The sequence below is a fragment of the Pseudonaja textilis genome, chromosome 10, assembly GCF_049901715.1.
Source record: "Pseudonaja textilis isolate UNSWEBS1 chromosome 10, rPseTex1.2, whole genome shotgun sequence".
Lineage (NCBI taxonomy): Eukaryota > Metazoa > Chordata > Lepidosauria > Squamata > Elapidae > Pseudonaja > Pseudonaja textilis.
Genome location: NC_141999.1, coordinates 15,834,236 through 15,856,510, shown reverse-complemented (window position 1 = coordinate 15,856,510; position 22,275 = coordinate 15,834,236).

Genomic DNA, 22,275 nt, shown 5'->3' with positions numbered 1-22,275 from the left:
AAACAGAGATGGATATGACTGGGCAAAGGGAACCTTTACCTTTTAATTAAAGATGACCTGGGAAAAATACCAAGAAGAAGCAAATAGAGTAACTTGAAATGGGCCTGGCCTGGCAAGATGTAATATACCTCTGTTTACTGTATAAAGAATGGCTCCTGCTCATCAAAAGATTACCTATCCTTAAGAGCATCTGTAAATTTTCTGCCATTGAAGGAGATTTCTAAAGAAGGAACAGCCAGGCTCTTGTAATTTATTGGCCAATGGTTGTAATTCCTCCTGCATGAACAACCCCCAAATTGTTGCAGTGCTGCAGTTAATTTTGATTGCTCAGTAGAGGTGAATAAATAGCTAGACTTTTCAATAGACTGGAGACTAGAAACAGGAAGCACAAGGACGGATGTGTTTGGCAATTAATGATTGATTGATCTCAGGTCATCCCAACCACCTGATGGCTAAATGGGCATTTGAACTGGATTTCCCCAGTCTTAGTCTGAAACTTCAACATTAACTACATACTGGAAAAACAGTACCCAATCTCCTCAAATGCTTTGAGAAGATTATCACCAGAGAGCATTTTCTCTCAGTGGAATAATGCTCATGTCTGTACAAGGTCTGGTGAATTTCCCCATGTTCAAAGATGCTAACTTGTAAGGAGTGGGGATCAGAAAAGATAAGAGACATAAAAAAAAAAAAGCTGGCTTGGCAAACTTTTGTGCTTTTCATAATTTCAACAGGAGTCAGTTTTAAAACGCAAGAAAAAGCATACTCACCTGTTTGTGCATGTATTTCATTTTCAATTTGCATCAGATAGGATGCAATCTGGCACTCCTCCGATGTTCTGAACTGCAGTTCCCAAAATTCACAGCCATCATAACTGAAGCTGGAGAATTGTGGCTGTGGTGCCTCAAGACACCTGGAAAAGTGCAAGTAGAAGAGGCAGAAATAGGGCCTCTAAAGAAATAACTATGGTGCAACAGCTGGGAAAGTGACGGGTCCTTGATGCTTTCTGAATTTGCCTGTTTTCTGGCAGATGTTTCATTACCCAAACCAGGTAAGTTAATCAGTACTAGTGTGATGTAATACACAGTATCAACAGTAGAGACGTTCAAATTTCTAGATTTTACTATATCACATGACCTAAAATGGACACCTAACATCAAAAATGTCACCAAAAAAGCACAACAAAGAATGTTCTTTCTGCACCAATTCAGAAAGCTCAAACTGCCCAAGGAGCTGCTGATCCATTTCTACAGAGGAATGATTGAGTCTATCATCTGCACCTCTACAACTGTCTGGTTCGGTTCTGCAACCCAATAGGACAGACACAGACTTCAGAGGATAATTAGGACTGCAGAAAAAACAATTGCTACCCACCTGCCTTCAATCGAGGACCTGTATACTGCACAAGTCAAAAAGAGGGCTGTGAAAATATTTACAGACCCCTCACATCCTGGACACAAACTGTTTCAATTCCTTTCCTCAAAATGATGCTATAGAGCATACACATTAGAACAACTAGACACAAGAACAGTTTTTTCCTGAAAGCCATCACTCTGCTAAACAAATAATTCCCTCAACACTGTTCAACTATTTACAAAGTCTGCACTACTATTACTATTAATCTTCTCATCACTCCTTATCACCTCCTACTTGTGACTACATGACTGTAACGTTGTCGCTTGTATCCCTACAATGTATATTGACTGTTTCCTAGTATGATTTGATTGCTTATTGTACCCTGTGACTATTATTAAGTGTTGTATCTGATGATTCTTGACAAATGTATCTTTTCTTTTATGTATACTGAGAGTATTTGCACCAAGACAAATTCCTTGTGTGTCCAATCACATTTGGCCAATAAAGAATTCTATTCTATTCTGTTCTGTTCTGTTCTATTCTGCATTCTGTTCTATTCTATTCTATTCTATTCTATTCTATTCTATTCTATTCTATTCTATTCTATTCTATTCTATTCTATTCTTACCTAGTTTGGGTAATGAAACATCTGCAAGAAAACAAGCAAGCTCAGAGAGCACCAAGGACCCCACAGTTCAACCTTGAGCTACAAATCTTCTCCCCATTATTAGGAGCTGGAAAAGTGTTAGAAATTATGACCTGTGTCAAAAGGGGGAGGGATATGATATCATCTACCTCCAATTTACAACACAGTCCTTTCAACAGTTCCAAGAAGGCTTCACACCAATTTGCATTACTCAGGTGACCCTGATAACACAGATAAACCTCCAGGTGACCTTAACGATCTGCTAAAAGAATGCAAATAACCAGCTGTCTGCAAGGAGTATAAATCCTTCCATTCCCCACCACCATCCAGTCAGAGCTGAAGAAGCTTCTTGGGTGAGAAGTGAGACGTCTTCAAAGAAAAAACAGAAAGTCCAGTTGCCTCTTGAAAAAAACCACCTTTGGGATAACCATGACCTGGATGACTGAGAATCTCCAGAGACATATGTCCAATTTAATTCCTGCCCATCCCTTCTCTTGGTTACACAATTGATGAGCACTCAATGTGGTCATGAGGTCCATGGATGGATGTTGGAACTTCAAATTCAGGTCGAAAGTAGCTTTTTCAGGGTTCATTGTAACGTCACCAAATGTCAAGGCACCAAACCAGCTAGTCCTTTCCTGGGTCTTACAGCGGAATTTTAATTTGATTTGATAGCCAATGAAAGGTAAAATATAGTAAGAACAGTAACAGAATGAAAGAAAACAAACAATCGTAGCTAAACCCTGCATTTTATTCATTTTATTTTTTTTTAAAAAAAGATCTCTTTATTAAACTGAAAAGTGAAAACAAAGAAAGAAAAGCACAAGTATTGATTTCAACACATTCCAAACACTATAGCATAATCTACATTAACAAGATAATAACTACAAACATAAGACACAAGGCAGAGTTTAGAAAAGAAAGGAAGGGATTTTTTTTTTTTTTAAGAAATAAATTGCATGGAAATGTATAATCACAGGGAAAATTGAGCTGGATTCAGCACCGCCCCTCGCAGATCTATGTCAATGTGTGTTGCATTTAAATTAGCACTCAGAAGTAGAATGAAGGCCACAGCCTGTTACAGGAGGCCTATTTAGTCTTTGCTTCAGGGAAGGAAGAAAAGCAAATCTCCCACACACACACACCCTTTTTTTGCTCCAGTAAGTTTAGGGTCAACATTAGACTTCAGAATAACAGAATTGGAAGGGACCTTGGAGATCTTCTAGTCCAACCCACTGCCCAGGAAACCCTATACCAGGAGTTCCAAACGGGTGGGATTCAAATTTTTTAACAACCGGTTCTGTGGCTGTGGCATAGGTGGTGGGCATGGCTTGGTGGTCATGTTATTGGCTGGGCGTGGCCAACTCAATATCACTCACATCAAGGCACGCATCTCCTCGCCTGGTGTCTCATGACTACAGGGATGCTGCAACAGTCATAAGCATGAAAAATGGTCATAAGTCGCTTTTTTCAGTGCCATTGTAACATTGAATGGTCACTCCATACAAGCAAAGTACCAGCAAAGGAGGGGGGAAAAACTCCAGAGAAGTTCCAGAGACAGGAAGTCTTGTCCTGTCAAGAATGTAATAAGGGTTAACGGAGAGGCAGTTTCTGTAAGCCACACCAGAATGTTTCCTTCCTGCCTTCCTTACAGGATTAGGCCAGTAATTTCTTCTAACAACCAGTTCTCTGAATTGCTTAGAATATTAACAACCGGTTCTAGCGAATAGGTGCGAATTGGTAGAATCCTACCCTGGTTCCAAACCAGGAGTGGTATTCAGCAGGTTCTGAACAGTTCTGGAGAACCGGTAGTGGAAATTTTGAGTAGTTTGTAGAACCGGCAAATACCAGCTCTGACTGGCCCCACTCCCATCTATTCTCTGCCTCCCATTGAGTCCCAGCTGATCGGCTGGGTCTTCTATGGTTGCCCTGCACAGGGGAATGGAGCTGGAAAGCAGGTTAATGGGATGGGGAGGGAATGGGGATTTTGCAGTATCCTTTACCTGCCACGCCCACCAAGCCATGTCCAGAGAACCGGTAGTAACATTTTTTGAATCCCATCACTGCACAGAACCAGGAAAAAATTGTAAAAGAATTTGAATCCCACCACTATTCCAAACGCAAGGCCCGGGGCCTGGATCCAGCCTGTGGGGTGCTTAGATCTGGTGCATGGGGCCGCCCTAGAAACAGCGAAGGACTAGCCTGCAGTGCCTCTGCCAGCAAAAATGGAGCTCAGGAAGGCTACTGGCAGCCCTCCCAGGCCTCGTTTTCAGTTGCTATGGCCTCCTGCAGCCCTCTGCCAGTGAAAACAGAGCTCCGTTTTCACTGGCAGAGGGCTGCAGGAAGCCATTGAGGCTGAAAACAAAGATTGGGAGCTCGATTTCGCTGGCAGAGTGCTCGTGCTACCAAAGGCACAATGTCAAGCTGGCCACGTTCACTCTGGCTATGCCCGCCCCCCCGGCCCCTGAGGTCAAAGAGAACCCTGATGCGTCCCTCAATTAAATGAGTTTGACTCCCCTGCCGAATACCATTTCAGACAAATGTTTAACTCTTCTTAAAAACTTCCAGTGTTGGAACATTTACAACTTCTGGAGGCAAAAGTCGTTTCACTGATTAATTCTCCTGACTATCAGAAACTTTCTCCTTTGTTCTAGATTACTTCTCTCCTTGATTACTTTCTGCATGCATCCATTTCATCCCTGCTGTCCACTTGCCAATAGATTTTTTTTTTTGGTCTTCCCTTTATTTCTGGGGCCCAGGATACTTTACGCTCTTTAATCCCACACCACTTAATCCATGCTTATCATATCAAGTCTTTATCTCACATATGGGGAATCCAAAATCTCAGAGCAGAGTGCAGACACGGATTGTTTCTTATGTATTAGGTGGGATTTCCCTGGACTTCCATCCAATTGTACCCACTAAAAACAACAGCAATGCAGTTTCCTAATACCCTGTCTCCTTAAACTTTGGCTACATTCCTACAAAACGCCCAACCCATTTACAAATTAATTAATTTTCTGAGTTTGCACAAAATATTGAACCATAAACCATCCAGCTGGTCCATTTTCACACCCTACTACAAGCCATATTAAAGGTTAACACTAAGCTTAGTTTATTGTACAAATGTGGCCAATAGTTCATTTATAATAGATTAAACTGGTTGAATAAACATATTGATATAGTAGTACAATCTGTGGTGTCAGCTTCATACGGTACAGTATATTTAAAAAACAATAAAATGAACTTTCACAGTTCTTCCCTAATGCCAGGCAAATATGTGAAATCCTGCTTCTATCTATAATCCCTTGGCACAATTTCCTTATTCAGTATTATTTCTCCTCCCACCTCTCCCAAAATAATACTGCATGTATACAAAGTAGTCCTCAACTTACAACAATTCATTTGGTGGCCATGTGAAGTTACAATGGCACTGTAAAAAAAGAGACTTATGACTGCTTGTCACACTTAACGACTTTGGCAGCATCCCCATGGTCACGTGGACAGAATTCAGATGTTTCTCAACTGGTTCACCATTTGCAACCTTCTGACAAGCAAAGCCAATGGGGAAGCCAGATTTACTTAACAACCGTGTTACTGACTTAACAACCGCTGTGATTCACTTAACAATTGTGGCAAGGAAGGTTGCAAAATGGGGCAAAACTCACTTAACAACTTAGCAGTGGAAATTGTGGGCTCAATTGTCATAAGTCAAGGACTACCTGTATACAGAATTATATACCTATATAAAGTATTCTATTCTATTCTATTCTATTCTATTCTATTCTATTCTATTCTATTCCATTCCATTCCATTCTATTCAGTAGTCTCTGGCCATACTAAAAATTTGCAGTCTCTGCTTTCTATTTGGTAATCCATCTAGAATGTCTGGATTGGATGGGGAAAATCATATTAAAGGGTCATATTAAAATTGGTTATCTATCAGAAACTGATGGATATAGGGTGAAAGCAGATAAATATGCTGGTGTGGTAGAAACACAGCCATGGCTGCAAGGCCAGATGGACATCCCAGCAACTGTTTAAAAAAGGAAATGTATGAACAGTGGCTGCAATTCTTTGCTGCTGCAGGCAAGACAAAATAAATAGCACCAAAAGTCAGGATCATTCTCTATAGTTCATGTAGTAACATTAATGGAGAGTAAGAGCGGCATTGCTTCAAGAAGTTGCAAAAAATACGTATGATTTTTACATGAAATAAATGTGAGTTTTACCGGCTAAAGCTCTCTCTCTCTCTCTCTCTCTCTCCCCTCTCCCTTCTCCCCCCACTATAAAAAGTGGCACATAGATTTAGGTGCAAGTCCTAAAAAGTGCCTGGGGAAAATTTTACTGCCCAGGGAGATCAAGCACCATGAAATTTGCATGCTTGAATTAATGTAATCTCTGGAAAATGTATCCAGACACCATTCCTCCTTTCATGTTAATTAAGGCTGAATGCACCTATCACTGAAATAGTAGGATTAATCAACATGTTCGTTAAATGTAGATTAAAAGTGTGGACTGCAGCTCTAATTTTAATCAATTGCCCATTGGGGGGAAAAAAGAGTATTTTGGAATTACTGCAGTGACTGAGATATTTTTCTCTCTCTGTCCTTCTTTTTCTCTTTCTCTTCTCTCCTCTTCTCTTCTGCAGGAAGAGCAGATTGCCTAGGACAGACCCTTTTTTTCTGGACCAGATTCTGTGATTGAGTCATGTCACATTAAGCCATAGCCTTTGATGTACTGTATGTTCCTCCATCACCTGCTGGAGTTCTGCATTTCTCATTCTGGAGACCATCATTAAAACATCCATGTACTGAGTTCAAAGTCAAATGGTTCTTTTGAATTCTATCAAAACCTATGTAGTTCGAGTGCTGAGTTGGAATATGTGACAATCATACAGCCACTTCCCTCAGTCTAACCTGTGTAGCCCGGTGATTGGCTGATCCCTGTGACAGTGAAAAAAGAAACTTTCCGCCATCAGATCTGTCTTCAACAAATCCTAAAAGACTGAGCGTTGACATGTTAGGTCACATAGGCTTAAATTCCATCTCAACCCTTACTTTATAATATTTTGGTTAAAGATCAAGATGTTGGATACTTCGTACCTGTCCACCATTTTGTTAAATGCAGAATTGAGAATGGATCACATGACCTCCCACTTTCTATCTATCTCCATAATGCTTCTGTTATGCCCATAAGAGTTACATCTGGAAAAAAAAACCCTAAGGCTTCTCACTTTGGGACTGTCCATGCTAATTAACCACAGTATTTTTTTCTGGAAAAATATTTTGTCTTTTTGGTGTTTAGACATAGATAATGTAAACTACATGGACTTGTCATCTGTCTGTCATCTGCACCTCTATATTGCACCAGCCCTTACTGTATTCTTGCTTTCAGAACATGAAGCTGGTTCAAGAGTCTCTGGTTTGGTTCTGCAACCCAACAAGACAGACACAGACTTCAGAGAGTAATTAGGACTGCAGAAAAAAACAATTACTACCAACCTGCCTTCCAGTGAGGATCTGTGTGCTGCACAAGTCAAAAAGGGGGCTGTGAAAATATCTACATAAATATTTATGTCCAGGATGTGAAAATATCCACATCCTGGACATAAATTGTTTCAACTCCTACCCTCAAAACAACGCTATAGATAGAGCACTGCACAACAGAACAACTAGACACAAGGACAGTTTTTTTTCCCAAACGCCATCACTCTGTTAAACAAATAATTCCCTCAACACTGTCCAAGTATTTACAAAGTCTGCACTACTATTACTATTAATCTTCTCATCACTCCTTATCACCCACCCCCTCCCACTTGTGACTGTATGACTGTAACTTTGTCACTTGTATCCTTATGATTTATATTGACTGTTTCCTAGTATGATTTGATTGCTTATTGATTGCTATGATTATTAAGTGTTGTACCTAATGATTCTTGACTCTTGACGAATGTATCTTTTTCTTTATATATACTGAGAGTATTTGCACCAGGACAAATTCCTTGTGTGTCCAATCACATTTGGCCAATAAAGAATTCTATTCTATTCTATTCTATTCTATTCTATTCTATTCTATTCTATTCTATTCTATTCTATTCTTTCTTCTCTTCTCTTCTCTTCTCTTCTCTTCTCTTCTCTTCTCTTCTCTTCTCTTCTCTCTTCTCTCTTCTCTCTTCTCTCTTTTCTTTTCTCTATTCTATTCTATTCCATTCTATTCTATTCTATTCTAAAGACTGCCTGCCTCAAGGGCAAACATAGATACAAACAAAATAAATGTTTGCCTGCTAAGTCTGCAGGGGAAGAAGAGACAGCCTGAGGGTAGAGTCAAGAGAAGACTCAGCCTAGAATCATTCCATGTCCATAAATGCTCCAAGTCCATCCCACCCTTCAATTCCATTGACTCTTATCTAGCACCAATTTTGTGCTGCCCATTAGTTGACCAGGTTCTTATGTATGGGCTTGTGCAATAAATCTTCTTAACTGGAACTTAACCTGTGTGATCCTGATTCTTTGTGCCTGACAGGTAAATACAGGTGAATAAGACTGGGCTTTCCAGAAAGTGGCCTCTTGCCCAGCATTTTTGAAAATTTTGCTGCTCATCTTGCAGCAAAGTGACTCTTTCTGTGTTGGTTTTGCGGCCAACACTAAGGACATGATGATCCAGTTTTTTCCCTTACTGTATTCTTGCCTTCAGAACATGAAGCTGGTTCAAGAGAGCTCTGGTTCCTTTGAATTGGTACGTGATAATATGTGTGAATCAACTGAACACAACCTGAGATTCTTTTTTCTTCCTCCTTGGAAAGTGTCAGCGATATTCCATAGGGATTTGATCACATGGATTGCATTGGATAGGTAAAGCTAACAGAAGGAGGTTGGGATACTGGGAAGTGTCATAAATGAGCTGGGTTTGTCCTTTCGACATAGGCGTGATTCAGAAGGGTTGACAGTGCTGTATTGCTTGGGACAGTATGACTGAAGGGAGTTGTTCAGGAATATGAAATATTGCTGATGAGAAATTATCTTGCAAGCAGCGTGTTCATTTTATTGAGAGTTGGAATTAGATGCCCATAAATCTTTCCAAGAGTTTTTCAGGTGCTTTTTATGGCTGGTGCGTGCAATTTATTGTACTGTATGTTAGGGTAGGGTGGGGGAAGGATAATTTAAAAGGACACTGTCAAATGCACTTTATGACTTGTATTTATTTATTTTTAATCTCCTTTGTTTCCCAATGGTTCCTCAGCAAGGGGCAACGCAACTCTGCATTGCTGAATGGAGGCAAATTTGGAAATGTAATTTATTCTCAGTTTTCCAGGGCAAGTTTGGAAATAAACTGGCAGAGAAATTAGTCCTGCATATGTCCTGCAGCACGAAATGTCATGCTGTGTGTGTGAATAGTCTTCTATTCCATGGTACATTGCTATTGCACAAACCCATGTTCATGTTGCTATGTGCGTATATGTCTTTGTTGTGCGCTCTTATAGTCATTCTTTCATTTCTCATATTCATATCTTTTCAGTCTTTGTGCTGCCTAAAATTGTTGCCATTTGCAGCTCATTTCTTTAGCTTAGCCTCACGACTCCCATTTAATTAATTAATGAATTCCAGTGTATTATAGTACTCACAATGTTTTTAATGTATCATTTGAGGAACTATGTAAGCCAGGATAAAAAAAATGGCAGTTCTAGAATCTTCTTTTAGCTGGAAAATGTGCTTCAAGTAAATACAGAATGACTGCCTAATTCATAATAGTGAAGAAGGTGGTTATATCTGTTGAAGAGCTTGCAATTCTGTTCATAAGACAGTCTCGGTTTTTACTGTATATGTAAATATAGAATAGAAAATATAGAATAACACTGATGCATCTGTCAGTTTTGGTTTTCTGTAGTTTCCTTGCTCTGTCTCCTTAAGTATTATTGTGCACATTGCTTTGAATTCATTTGGATTTGTCTTTTGAAAATTGGTGCCTTTTTGTGTGTGTGTTATACACATTAGTATATGCTAGCTTTTATTCTTTATGTATTTTTTATTGACAGAAAGGAAGTACATCCAACTTTGAGAGGGATAATGAAGGAGGGATCATACAAGAAAGGCCTGGTTCATAGCCAGAGAATTGATTGTTTTTGTGTCTCGCCACAAATAGAATAACTTTAATTATCTTAGACATATAGATTTATGAAGAGACCCACACTGGCTTAGGAAAATGCAGAATAAAGTGTGAACTTGGAAGTACAACTTTCATAAATACAGGAAGCAAGTTTTTAAAAAAAACTACAATCTAAATCAAGTTTTAGCATAAAACCTTGGGCAGACTTTTTGAATCTGCACTATTCAGTGTGGCAAATAATTGGATTATCGTGTATTAAAGATCAATTAGGACATTTCCATTTTGTAGAATTTGCACAACTTCTCTACAAAAGTCTGTGAACTGTGCTAATTTCCCCCAGTATCGCTCTAGCAAGGTCTGGTTTCTCTTGTTCCCTTTTGCATTACTGCTGTCGAAAAACTGAAGCTCACAGTGGGCTCAGCAATTACCGGTAGCAAAAGAAATATAAGGCAAAAACAAGTATTGCTAATAAGCTGACACATTAAACAATGAGTCACGCTTCCATAAGGAGCCTGACTTGAGTTATAACCCTAAATAAACAAGCTGTGAGAAACAGTTTACAAACTATGAATGTGTTACTTATTTAGCTGCCATGGAGAAGCTGTGATCTGAACCCTGAGTTGTATTTAAGTATCTAAAGCAAATGCACAGCTTGATATTTTCAAAGTAGTGGGCCCCATCAGCTTGTGCTTAAGCTTTCCAATTAAGAACAAATATGGTTTCCAATGCAAAGAGAACAAGAATGGTTCTTCATTAACAATCCTCTTTTAGGGATATTAACTTCAAAGGAAAATCCCACCATGAACTACAGCGAGTCTTCCCAGGCAGAACGCTCACGGGACTGTAAACTTTGCCATGATATAAGGATTCCTGCCTTGGACAGCAGGGGTTGGACGAGAAAACTTCCAAGGCTTCAGACCTATGACCCTATTTTGAAACACAGGTGCATTACCCCAGGTTTCTATTTAGACCAGTGTGGAACCCTTTCAATGATATCACCAGAGTACCATTTTTAATGTTGTAGAAGAGGGAAATCATTAACTACATGCATATTAAAGATACAATTAACACATTTAATTTAAACTAAACTTACATTAAATCAAGAGCAATGTTTGTCCTGCCTTCAACTATTTCCTTATTCTTATCTCCATTTATTTTTGCTTTGACTTCCCACGTCAATAGACACGTGTTTGACAAGTCAGCAAGTTTGCGGATAAGGAAAAAAAAAAGGAATAATCCTTATTAAGAATCAATAACAACAGTCCTTCTAGTCAAAAAATGTGTCCAAGTATAAGCATGCATTTTCAAAAAAGAGAATTGGCAAGTGCATCTTATATTACAGTTGGCTTGCTTTAGACACACCTTGAAAACAAGTTATGAGCTTCATGCTCCTGACACCCACTAAGAAAAGAAGATAAAGAAAACACAGAATTTTGCTACCTATAGCTTGTTCTCTATATGGGGTCCTTTGCATTTTACAGGAAAAAGCCACTGAAGTCTTAATGATGCTTTTAGTACTATGACTGAAGTACCTCCCAATTTTTTTTTTAAAAAAATGACATAAATCCTCCCACCACAGTGTGTGTCTGTGTCTTCCTAGCGATTCATGGTTTGCACCATCTCTATAAGCAATAAAAAAGAACTTTCTATGATCTGTGATGTGTTGGGCTTGGCATCAAAGGCACACTTTTTGTCAGCACGAGGCACAAGGGGATAGCGACTTCCATGGATCTGCTGAGAGAATGGAAATAATTACAGGAATAATAATTTTATCGCACAAGGTGTTGCTCATGCTATGTACTGTAACAAAAAAGCAAAGTGCTCTTTGCCCCATGGAGCTTACAAAAGAAAGCAGAGGAGAGACGAAACAAAGATTAAATGGAGAGGAAACTCTTGCAAACAGTTGTTCAGTTAATCATGCCTTTTCAAAGTTCTCCCATTCCATTCTTCTTCTACTTTCAACGGTCCATATTCTGATGCCTTCTAGGGATATTCATCCCCCCCCCCCCAAAAAAACCAATTTCATAATGTTATAAATGTTGGATTACTGAAATCTGTTAACAACTCTCCTCTGCGTGAACAGTACATTTGGGCAGACATTCATTACCCAAACTAGATAACATTATCAGTGCACTGGACACTGATGATGTTACCTGCCCGGTTTCCCCGAAAGTACGACCTACCCTGAAAGTAAGTCCTAGCTTGATTTTTACATGCGTGCCCAATATAATCCCTGCCCACAAAATAAGCCCTAATTAAGATCCTTCCCACTCCAGAGTGCACAGGTAAAAATTAAGCTAGGGTGGGGAATGGGAAGGGGTGGAGCTGTCCTACCACTTACCTTTGGACAGTTGTAGCCAGGCCTCGCACACTCTGACACCTGCCTCTGCTGACCCATTTCTTCTGCAGATAGCAAGGCTGGCCAAGTTTTCCTGAAGGCCTCTGTAGCTGATAACAAAGCTTCGGATTGAACCAGAGCTCCGTTATCTGCTGCGGAGGTGTTTAGGAAAGCCTTGCCAGCCACAGAAGTTCCCGAAGGCCTCTGACAGTGAAAAGGAGGCCGGGGGGCGACATGCATAAGTGAGGTTAGTCAGTGGATGACATCCCCCCTCCCAAATAAGACCTGGTGGCTTTTTTGGTGGCAAAATAATTATAAGACAGGGTCTTATTTTCGGGGAAACATGGTAGTTTGAGTAATGGAACATCTGCAAGAAAACAACCAAGCACAGAGAGCACCAAGGACTCCTCAGTTCAACCTTGAACTATAAATATTCTCCTTTATTTGTAGTATATTTTGGTTTAGGTAAGGATTCACATTTCCAGAATAATTTGCTATTATTTTTGTAACCATCTCCTCAACCTGGTCCCCTGTTTACGTGGCTGGGATTACAATTATTTCATTGTATTTTTCGATTCATACCTTGCTGTTCTACTTGTTACAGCTCTCAAGGTAGGGTACAACAAGTGTTTGAATTCCTCCCATAGGCTACACTGCCTAGAATTGTTGCGCGCACTTTAGACCTTCCAACTTAGCTCATTTTAAAGAGTGCATGATGGGTATGGCTGCCCTAACAATACTGTTTAGCTTCAAGGTCCTTATCCTTAATTTCAGCAAATGAAGTTCTAATAAGTCCAAGTGACCATGGATGCTTGGTTCTTGTGGTTCTGGAGAACTTCCATTTTGGTCCTAAATGCAGGGGTGGGATTTTACCGGTTTGGACCGGTTCTATAGAACTTGTTGTTATGATTCTGCGCAGTTTGGAGAACCAGCAATCCATGCCCCTGGCTGGCCCTGCCCCTCTCCTCCTGCCCCTCCCTGCCCATTCAGTCCTTATTGACCATGCGCCAAATCGTGCACATGCCCGACATCGCTGACTGCATTCTCCCCGGCCCAGTCTTAAGGTATTTCTTTTCTCCCCTCCTAACGATCAGCTGTTCCAATGATCAGCTGTGCTGGGATCCCCCTTGCTGTCTTACTGCTTCACCCAGGAGGCTTCCCTGAGGCCCAGGAGGCAAAGGGGGCACAGGGGAGGGAGTGGGGGAGTAGAGGGGTACTGCACCCTCCTGCGCTCTATTTTTTTGCCTTCCTGGGCCCCAGGGAAGCTTTCTGGGAGCAAAAACGTCCCCCCTGGAGGCTGCCCTGAGGCCCAGGAAACAAAAAAACTGGGGGGGGGAGGGGGTTGCTGCAAAGAAGAAGAAGCCACGCCCACCCAGTCAAATGGTCACGCCCACCTAGCCACGCCCACCTAGCCACCCCAGTCAAATGGTCATGCCCGCCTAGCCACGCCCACCTAGCCACCCCAGTCAAATGGTCACGCCCGCCTAGCCACACCCACCTAGCCACCCCAGTCAAATGGTCACGCCCGCCTAGCCACACCCACCTAGCCACGCCCACAGAACCGGTTGTTAAAAAAAATTAATCCCATCCCTGCCTAAATGGGGTTATGCTACTCCAGTTGGGACTGATGCACAATTCGGAAATGTTCCAGAACCTTCAGCTCTTGCTTGAGGAGCAGGTAACAATTGCCTCCAACCAAGTCTTTGGACAGCGGTTCAGAGTCTATCAGTTGCATCCATTAGAGGGTTAAGAGGTCCTCCTTATAGTCGCCCATGTCTTTAGTTCTCTTACACAAGAGAACATGCTTATTGCAACATGCTTTGCACGAGGCTGCCCTTGATGTTCCAGCTGATCTAAAAGCATGAGTAATGAAAAAAAAAATCACTCTCCCTATGTAACACCCCAGCTATATCATTGTACTAGTCGCTACTTGGCTTCTAGGAACAGTTCGAAACACAGGTTATTACTTATGAAGCCATACACAGCATGGGGCCCGCTAGGCCTCCCTGCAGAATTCCTACAGAATTGTCTTGCACTGGGGCCTGTCGATTAAGCAATCTAGCCATCTAGCATTAAAGCAATATTTGCTGCAAGGAAGCCTTTGAAGGGAAAGTGTTCCCACAACACTCATGTTTATACTTATACCTATTATCTTGTAAGGGATTGACAAATCAAATAAATAAATAAAAATAAATCAAGAGATAACAAGGGAGAAGGGACTGAGTAATAATAATACATGAAAGCGGGATAAATTCAGATGCCCACAATTGACAGAGCATTTGTTCATAATTCTGTTCCTTTCTATTTTTGGATTAATTTACAGATTCCCCCCCGCACCCTCACCCACAAAAGGCTCTCTAATATTTGCATATCTGTTTAAATCCGTGCTTTCCCTCCCAAAATGAGTTTAAACTGATGGGAATAGTGGCCCAATATCCAGAGAGGTGTAAACTCTGGGGGACAAGTGAGCCTCCGAAGACAATTTTGTTTTGTGGCAGGCTTACAAACAAGACGCCAGCCAGGGAGTGAACGAGTCCTGTTCTTTCTCAAGATCCTACGTTTTGTAAACCCCCACCCCCCACCCCCTCCCACTTTTGAAAAGCCAGGGGAACCCTGCAAAGGCAACCTGAACTGACTTCGCTCCTCCTTTTAGGGAAGGAGAGCTGCCTTTCTTCCCAAAGGAGCTTGAAAGACGCTCAAAGCCTCAAAGCCTCGTCAAAGCGAAGCGCGCCCCGTGGAACTTTTGCAGAGCCCTCATTTCTGTGCAGAAGAGGCACAGCAGAAGATGAAAGCTCTTCGCCGGCTCTGAAATGGATGCGTTGTTTTAAGAGGGAGCTAAAATAGTCCTCTCTTATTTTTAGAAGAGGAAGCATCAAATGCCCCCAGCTGGAATCACACAGGTACCTCGCTGACGATGCCCCAGTTTGGCTGGTGTCTTTAGCATACTGGTTAAACCAGCCTTGATTCTAATCTAATAGCCTTGGTAAGAGGACACACACACACACACACACGCACACACACACACACACACCCCTCTGTATATTGCATCCTAACTCTGCCTGCTATGACATGGTGACAGTCTGTCATTAGTTGCCTTGGGTTTATGATTAAAGGCTAAGTACAGGGAGCCTGGGCTCGCCTTCTGTCCTCAGGGGCAGGAAGGGTGACAAAGGATGTATGCTGGAATGTAGCCAGGCACCTTTGCGCATCCTGACTAGCATAGGATTTAGGTGAGAAAAGAAGAGACAAGGGGTTTAACCTGGCTGATTGTGGTTCTTGTGAGCGGTTGGACAAAACTGGCTGAAAAGTCCCCTTCTTATGGGAATCCTTTGGTTACCGCATGCTGGGTGGGCTGAGGCAAGAGATCAGTGCCTGGCTCAAAAATGGGTGAAGGCATGCTAGCCAGCCATCAACACTCTAATTAACAACTAAAACACACACACAAGGGGTCCCCCAGCCCACCCATCCCCAGTGCATGGCATGTCAGAAACCAGGCTACGTGAACAATTGAAAGATGCAGTTAGCATGCAAAACCATGCCCCACTCCGATCCGTGGAAATACCTCTGTCTACGGAACTAGGCCCTGGTGCCCAGAAGAGAGGTGGCATTCAGCAGGTTCTGACCACTTCTGGAGAACTGTTAGTGGAAATTTTGAGTAGTTCAGAGAACCGGCAAATGCCACCTCTGACTGGCCCCACCCCCATCTATTCTCCACCTCCCATTGAATCCCAGCTGATCGTTTGGGTCTTCTTTGGTTGCCCTGCACAGGAGAACGGAGCTGGAAAGCAGGTTAGTGGGGTGGGAAAGGAATGGGATTTTGCAGTATATCCTTCCCCCTGGAGTGGGGTGGGAATGGAGATTTTGCAGTATCCTTCTCCTGCCACGCCCACCAAGCCACACCCACCAAGTCATGTCCAGAGAACTGGTAGTAACATTTTTTGAATCCCACCCCTGGCCCAGAAGCTTGGGGCTTGTTGCCATGCACAACCAGGCACCATATAAATACAACAGGTAGAACAGCCCAAGACACACATTTGGAGAGAGAAAGAACTTCCCAAGGATGGGCTCCACCAGAAGCCTCAAAGCTTGGAAGAATAAACCTTTGGTGACTGACTCAGATCGGATCCTGCAACATTATCCTGGGAGGTGTCTATTTGCCTTCATTTGTGAGGGGATTCTTCCTTTCTTTTTCTGATACCCACTTCTCTCTCTCCTAGGTTGAAGGCTGCTGTTAAGGGGCAGGAGATGCCTCTTTTTACCAGAGGACTGATCTGAGGTTTGCGTGGAAGTTTTGAAATTTGATCAAGGGCTGGAGGTGCCCCAGGCAGTGATTTTCTCCTACCTAGCTGATTCATTAGAGAGGCCGGGCACTGAACCTGAATTGGCATGCAGAGCAGATGCCGTTCCTTGGAGTTCATCTGGTCCCCCTCATCTGCTCCAGAGATAGTTTGCACTGAACCAGAAGATGCAATTCAGCTCCGTTCTTCTGTAACACAGAAAATCAATGGGGCTTAAATCTAAGTAGAAACAAGACAAATCCAGATATGTATTTGATTGGATTTGGTGGCCACCCCATTCCAAACCAACTCTGGACCACTCACTACATAAAAATAAAATGGGATATGCAATTTTTTTTTTTAAAAAAAAAGAACATTAAACAAAATGAATCTGAGTCAGCACCAACAAAATATATCATGTACCCAAGAAGGGACTCCAACTAGCCAGTCAGGGCCTAGGAGAAGAGCCAAGGCTTCAAGGCCCTCTGGAAGCCACCAGAGTGAGAGTCACACAGATCTAAGGGAGAACATGTTTTCAGAAAACATATTATGTGAGAGAAAACTTGCTTCTGGAGCCCTGACAGATGGGAGGTATCTTTGGTGGGCTTAAATTTTTTTAGCAACCAGCTCTCTGCCTAGCTGCTGGGTGTTCATGGCCATTGTGGGCGTGGCCTAGTTCGCCTCCTGCACCATAGTGGGGGAGGACCATGTTTTTGCTCTCCCCAGATTCCAGAGGCTTTTCTTGAGCCTCCGGGAGGGTGAAAACAGCCTTTTCCGGTTCCGGGGGCTCTCCAGAGACCAGAAACGGGCCCATTTCCGGCCTTCTGGAGCCTCTGGGATGTCCATTTATCACCCTCCCTGAGCCTCTGTGCAGGCCCTGCACTTACCTGGGATCCAAAACGGGCCATGTGGAGACTCCTGGGATGTGCACTGCAGGTCCAACCAGTCATTGCAACTACCAGTTAGGTGAACCAGATGTAAAATTAACATCCAGTTCTCTTGAACCGGTGTGAACCGGTAGCAGCCCACCCCTTGTTTCACACATTACAGCTCTTGCAGATGAAGAGAGCCAGTTTGGTCTAGCAGTTTAGGCACCAGGCTAGAAATCATGAGCCTGTAAAGTATAGTCCTGCCTTAAGCATGCAAGACTTCGGGCCAATCATCAGGAGACTGTGAGTTCTAGTCCTGCCTTAGGTATGAAAGCTGGTTGGGTGACTTTGGTCCAGTCACTGGGAGGCTGTGAATTCTAGACACACTTTAGGCATGAAATCCACCTGGGCGACTTTGAGCCATTACTCTCTCTCATCCTAGCTCACCTCACAGGATTGTTGTTGTAGGAAAAACAGGAGGAGGAAGGATTACTAGGAATGTTTGCGGCCTTGAGTTACTTCTAAAGTAACAAAGATGGCATAAAAATCTAATAAATAAATAAGGCCATGAAGAGCTGCTGCTGCAGGAACACCCTGTCATTAAGCTGCGAATAAATCCCAGAGAATTCACCAGCTGCCGGCATTCCTGGGTGTGATCCGTAACAGCTTCTTCGGTTGATTTTAATAAGGGTGTTGCTCAGGATAGATTATCAAGGGCTGAGCGTTTCCCTCACATTACCCATTCTACCTCCAAAGTCCCCCCCACCCTTTAAAAATTATATGTATAGACCAATGGTGGGATTCCAAATCTTTTCCTACCAGTTCTATGAGACCACACTTCGCAGCATTCAAAGACCACCCTCGGTGAGCTGAGCTGCTTTTTAGCTCAGCTGAGGCGCGGCAATCCACTCTGCCACACAAATCAGCTGAGCTAAAAAACAAGGGACTATAGGATAGGGAAGGGAAGGGCCAGCCGGAGGAAGTATTTGCCGGTTCTCCGAACTACTCAAAATTTCCACTACTGGTACACCAGAACAGGTCTGAACTGGCTGAATACCATCTCTGGTATAGACTGCAGGGGTATCAAACTGGTGGCCCATGGGCTGGATGCATTATGCACAGGACACGCCCAGCCTAGCTCCGTGAAGGGGAAAAAAGGCGCGAAATGTCATATGATGGCAACGTGACACCGCAGGTTTGACATCTGTGGTATAGTGAGTTTGTCAATTCACACACACACACAAAAAAACTCCTTTCACAAAGGAAAGTTAATTTGATATGAACCAGGAATGACAGGCAACAACACTGCATCTTATGAGCAGGATCTCCAAATTTTATTTGGATAGACTGAAATTTAGCAAATGGCCAATTTTAAAAATGTGTTGTATTTTATTGTTGTCTTGTTTTAAGATGAAGAGGTCATTTACAATTGATAGGAGCATCTGAATTTATAACAAAATTGCTAATTGTTGCATTTAGTATACTATTTAATTGGTTAACAGTTTTTTAAAAATCAACTGATCTAATTAAATGTTGCACCTTTAGTTGCAATGTCCTTCAGTGGTGTGAAACTCATGATATCTTTTTTTTTCTTTTTAGCTAGGGATGTCTCAATTATTACCAATTTAGTTCATTTTGGAAGGTACCTTGGAGGTCTTCTAATCCAACCCCCAGCTCAAACAGGAAACCCTATATTAAGTGCATGAAAACATCGGATGGAATTATATCTCCTCAAGCAATTATGCTATGGCTAGGTCCAAGCAAATTCCACTCCTAAAGTAATGTAAATAGCAACATTTCAAAGTCATATGGAATTGCAATTATATTTAATCAAGACATTCATTCAAAAAGATTCAAATCCACACTTTTACGAGATAACTATTCTTGGGACATGGTGGCTCAGTGGCTAAGACGCTGAGCTTGTCGATCAGAAAGATTTGCAGTTTGGTGGTTTGAATCCCTAGCACCATGTAATGGAGTGAGCTCCCATTACTTGTCCCAGCTTCTGCCAACCTAGCAGTTTGAAAGCATGTAAAAAATGCAAGTAGAAAAATAGGGACCACTTTGGTGGGAAGGTAACACCGTTCCGTACGCCATCGGCATTTAGTCATGCTGGCCACATGACCACAGAGGTGTCTTCGGCTGGCTCTTTGGCTTTATAATGGAGATGAGCACTGTCCCCTAGAGCCAGAAATGACCAGCACATAGGTGCAAGGGGAACCTTTACCTTTTAATCTTGCTTTGGTGGGTTGATCAGTCTCATGTTTTTCTGCATTTAATTTGTCAGGATCTGTGCTTCCCATCCCATTTGTAGAAGAATTTGCAAACTTGGTAAATTTTTATCCCCTAAAACAAAGTCAAACGATCACTTATCTATTCTGAAAATGTCTGCATGTAGCTAATGAAACATATTTTCCCCCTATAAAGTCCGGTTTGCCTTTCTTTGTGTTGTCATCTGCTACTCAGCAAGAGTTATTCATTCATTCGAACAGCTTTCTGCTTGCCAGGTAGATTTTATCTGAAGATCGTACTTTCATTGGCTGCACCTGTATTTGTTTTGCCTTGTTTGATGTTGCTTGTTCCATGGCAGAACTCTGATTTTAATCATTGTGAAGCATCTTGAGTAATATATGCATTAGTACACAAAGTGTGTGTGGGTCGGTGTGTTAAGAAAGGAATACTATTACTGGGATTAAATTTGCCACATAGAGTGGCTGGAAAATAAGAATCTCCCCCCCCCCCTTTGTTAATCAGAAGTACATCTGTTAGTATATATTAAAAGGGTTTTAGTTCATTATAATGAAGAACGGTTGTAAATCAAAGTAGGCAATAATTTTTGACTAGGGGTCTACAATTTTCTCTCCCCAAAAGCTCTCCTAGTTTCTATGCGACTTGTTAAAGTGACAGCTAACCTCAGCCCATGCAACTCCTGCTACAACAATCCCAGGGACTTTCCCTTTTGTTTTGCCTTTAATTTTTGAACTGAACGGCTACAAAATGCAATTTGGAGGTCACAAGGATGGCATGGAAGAGATCTGGAATACCTGTAAGGGCATTTTTTTTTTAAAAAAACCCATAACTTAATAACATAAGTAGGGTGACTATTAATCTATATCTTTTCAAATTATACCTTCAGGTCAAGTTTATGCTAGCAACAGACACAGTACAAAGAGAGAAAGAAATGGAGAATAGGAAAGGGTGCGTGGGAAACCTACGCAAATACTAGTTTTTAATACTATTGATTTTAATTGCAAAAAATAAAGGCAAAGAAAGATGCACCCAATAAAAAGAAAAGTCTATATTTGACTTGAAGCAGTGTGCTGGAAAAATGGGAGCAGCATTGTAAAAAAGGGAATGAGATCAGCATAAAAAATGTATGAGGCCAGAATAGGAATTGAATTGTTTTAAAATGAATTCAAGTGAAAATCTTACCTAATTTTTTACTGACTATATACTTGATGGCTTGGTTACAATTCAGTAAAGATGAAGAAGCTTTGGAGGCCAATTTGAAGGTTTTCCAGAACATCCTGAAGCCAGTTTGGTGGGCATGGAATACTGCCCATCTCTTGCTCCCCAGTTTGCAACTGTTAAAGTTAAGTATTTTGTGCAAACAAAGACAGGATTAGGTAACCTGTGTCTTCCATAAACTTAGATTACAGAGCCTACAGTCACTTACTCTTTCCATCTTGCCTGGGGCTGGTGGTAATTGAAACCCAAAAAGTCAGCATATCATCAGGTTCCCTACACTATGTTACTGTAGTTCAGGGGTGTTCAACCTTGGCAACTGTAAGACTTGTGGACTTCAACTCCCAGAATTCCCCAGCCAGCATTAACTGGAATGCTGGGAGTTGAAGTCTACAAGTCTTAAAAGTTGACAAGGTTGGACATCCCTACTGTAGATGAATTCACAGGACATAATGAACAGGACATAATGAAATGAAGGGATCAACAGGGAAAGGATGCTTGAACCCAAGTGTATTTTCTTTGCAAGCAGGCCTCCTTGGTAGACTTACTTTTGAGAAAACATCTTTAAAGCTGGGATGTCCAAGCTTGGCAACTTTTAAGACTGGTGGACTTCAACTCCCAGAATTCCCCAGCCAGCAATTCTGAGTGTCAAAGTCCACCAGTCTTAAAGTTACCAAGGTTCGACAACCCTGCTGTAGATGAATTTGTGAGACTTAAGGCTGTTATAATGGCTATATTTACCTTCAATAACAGGAAGCGTGCCATTTTGTAATTATTATTGGGGACTATGAGATCAGTTACATGGATATCCTGCTTGTGTGGTTTCCATTAGAACTTCTTTCTTTGGCTATTGATAAAGCAGGAGGCTAGGCTAGGTGGGCTTTGGGGCTCCTTTTAGCTTCTTTTCCATTTGATCCACACTTTGGATGAAACATGGACCAAGTAGGTTTGGCCATGTTTCTTGAATAAGTTGCAATCGATCCATTTCCTCTCTGTGGCACTTCACATGGAGCTGTCCAGTGGTGGGAGTCAATTTTTTTTTACCTACTGGTTCTGTGGGCGGTGGCTTGGCTCGGTGGACATGGCTTGGTAGGCAGTGGCTTGGTGGGCGTGGCAGGGGAAGGATACTGCAAAATCCCCATTCCCTCCCCACCCCACTAACCTGCTTTCCAGCTCTGTTCTCCTGTGCAAGGCAATCAAAGGAGACCCAGCCGATGA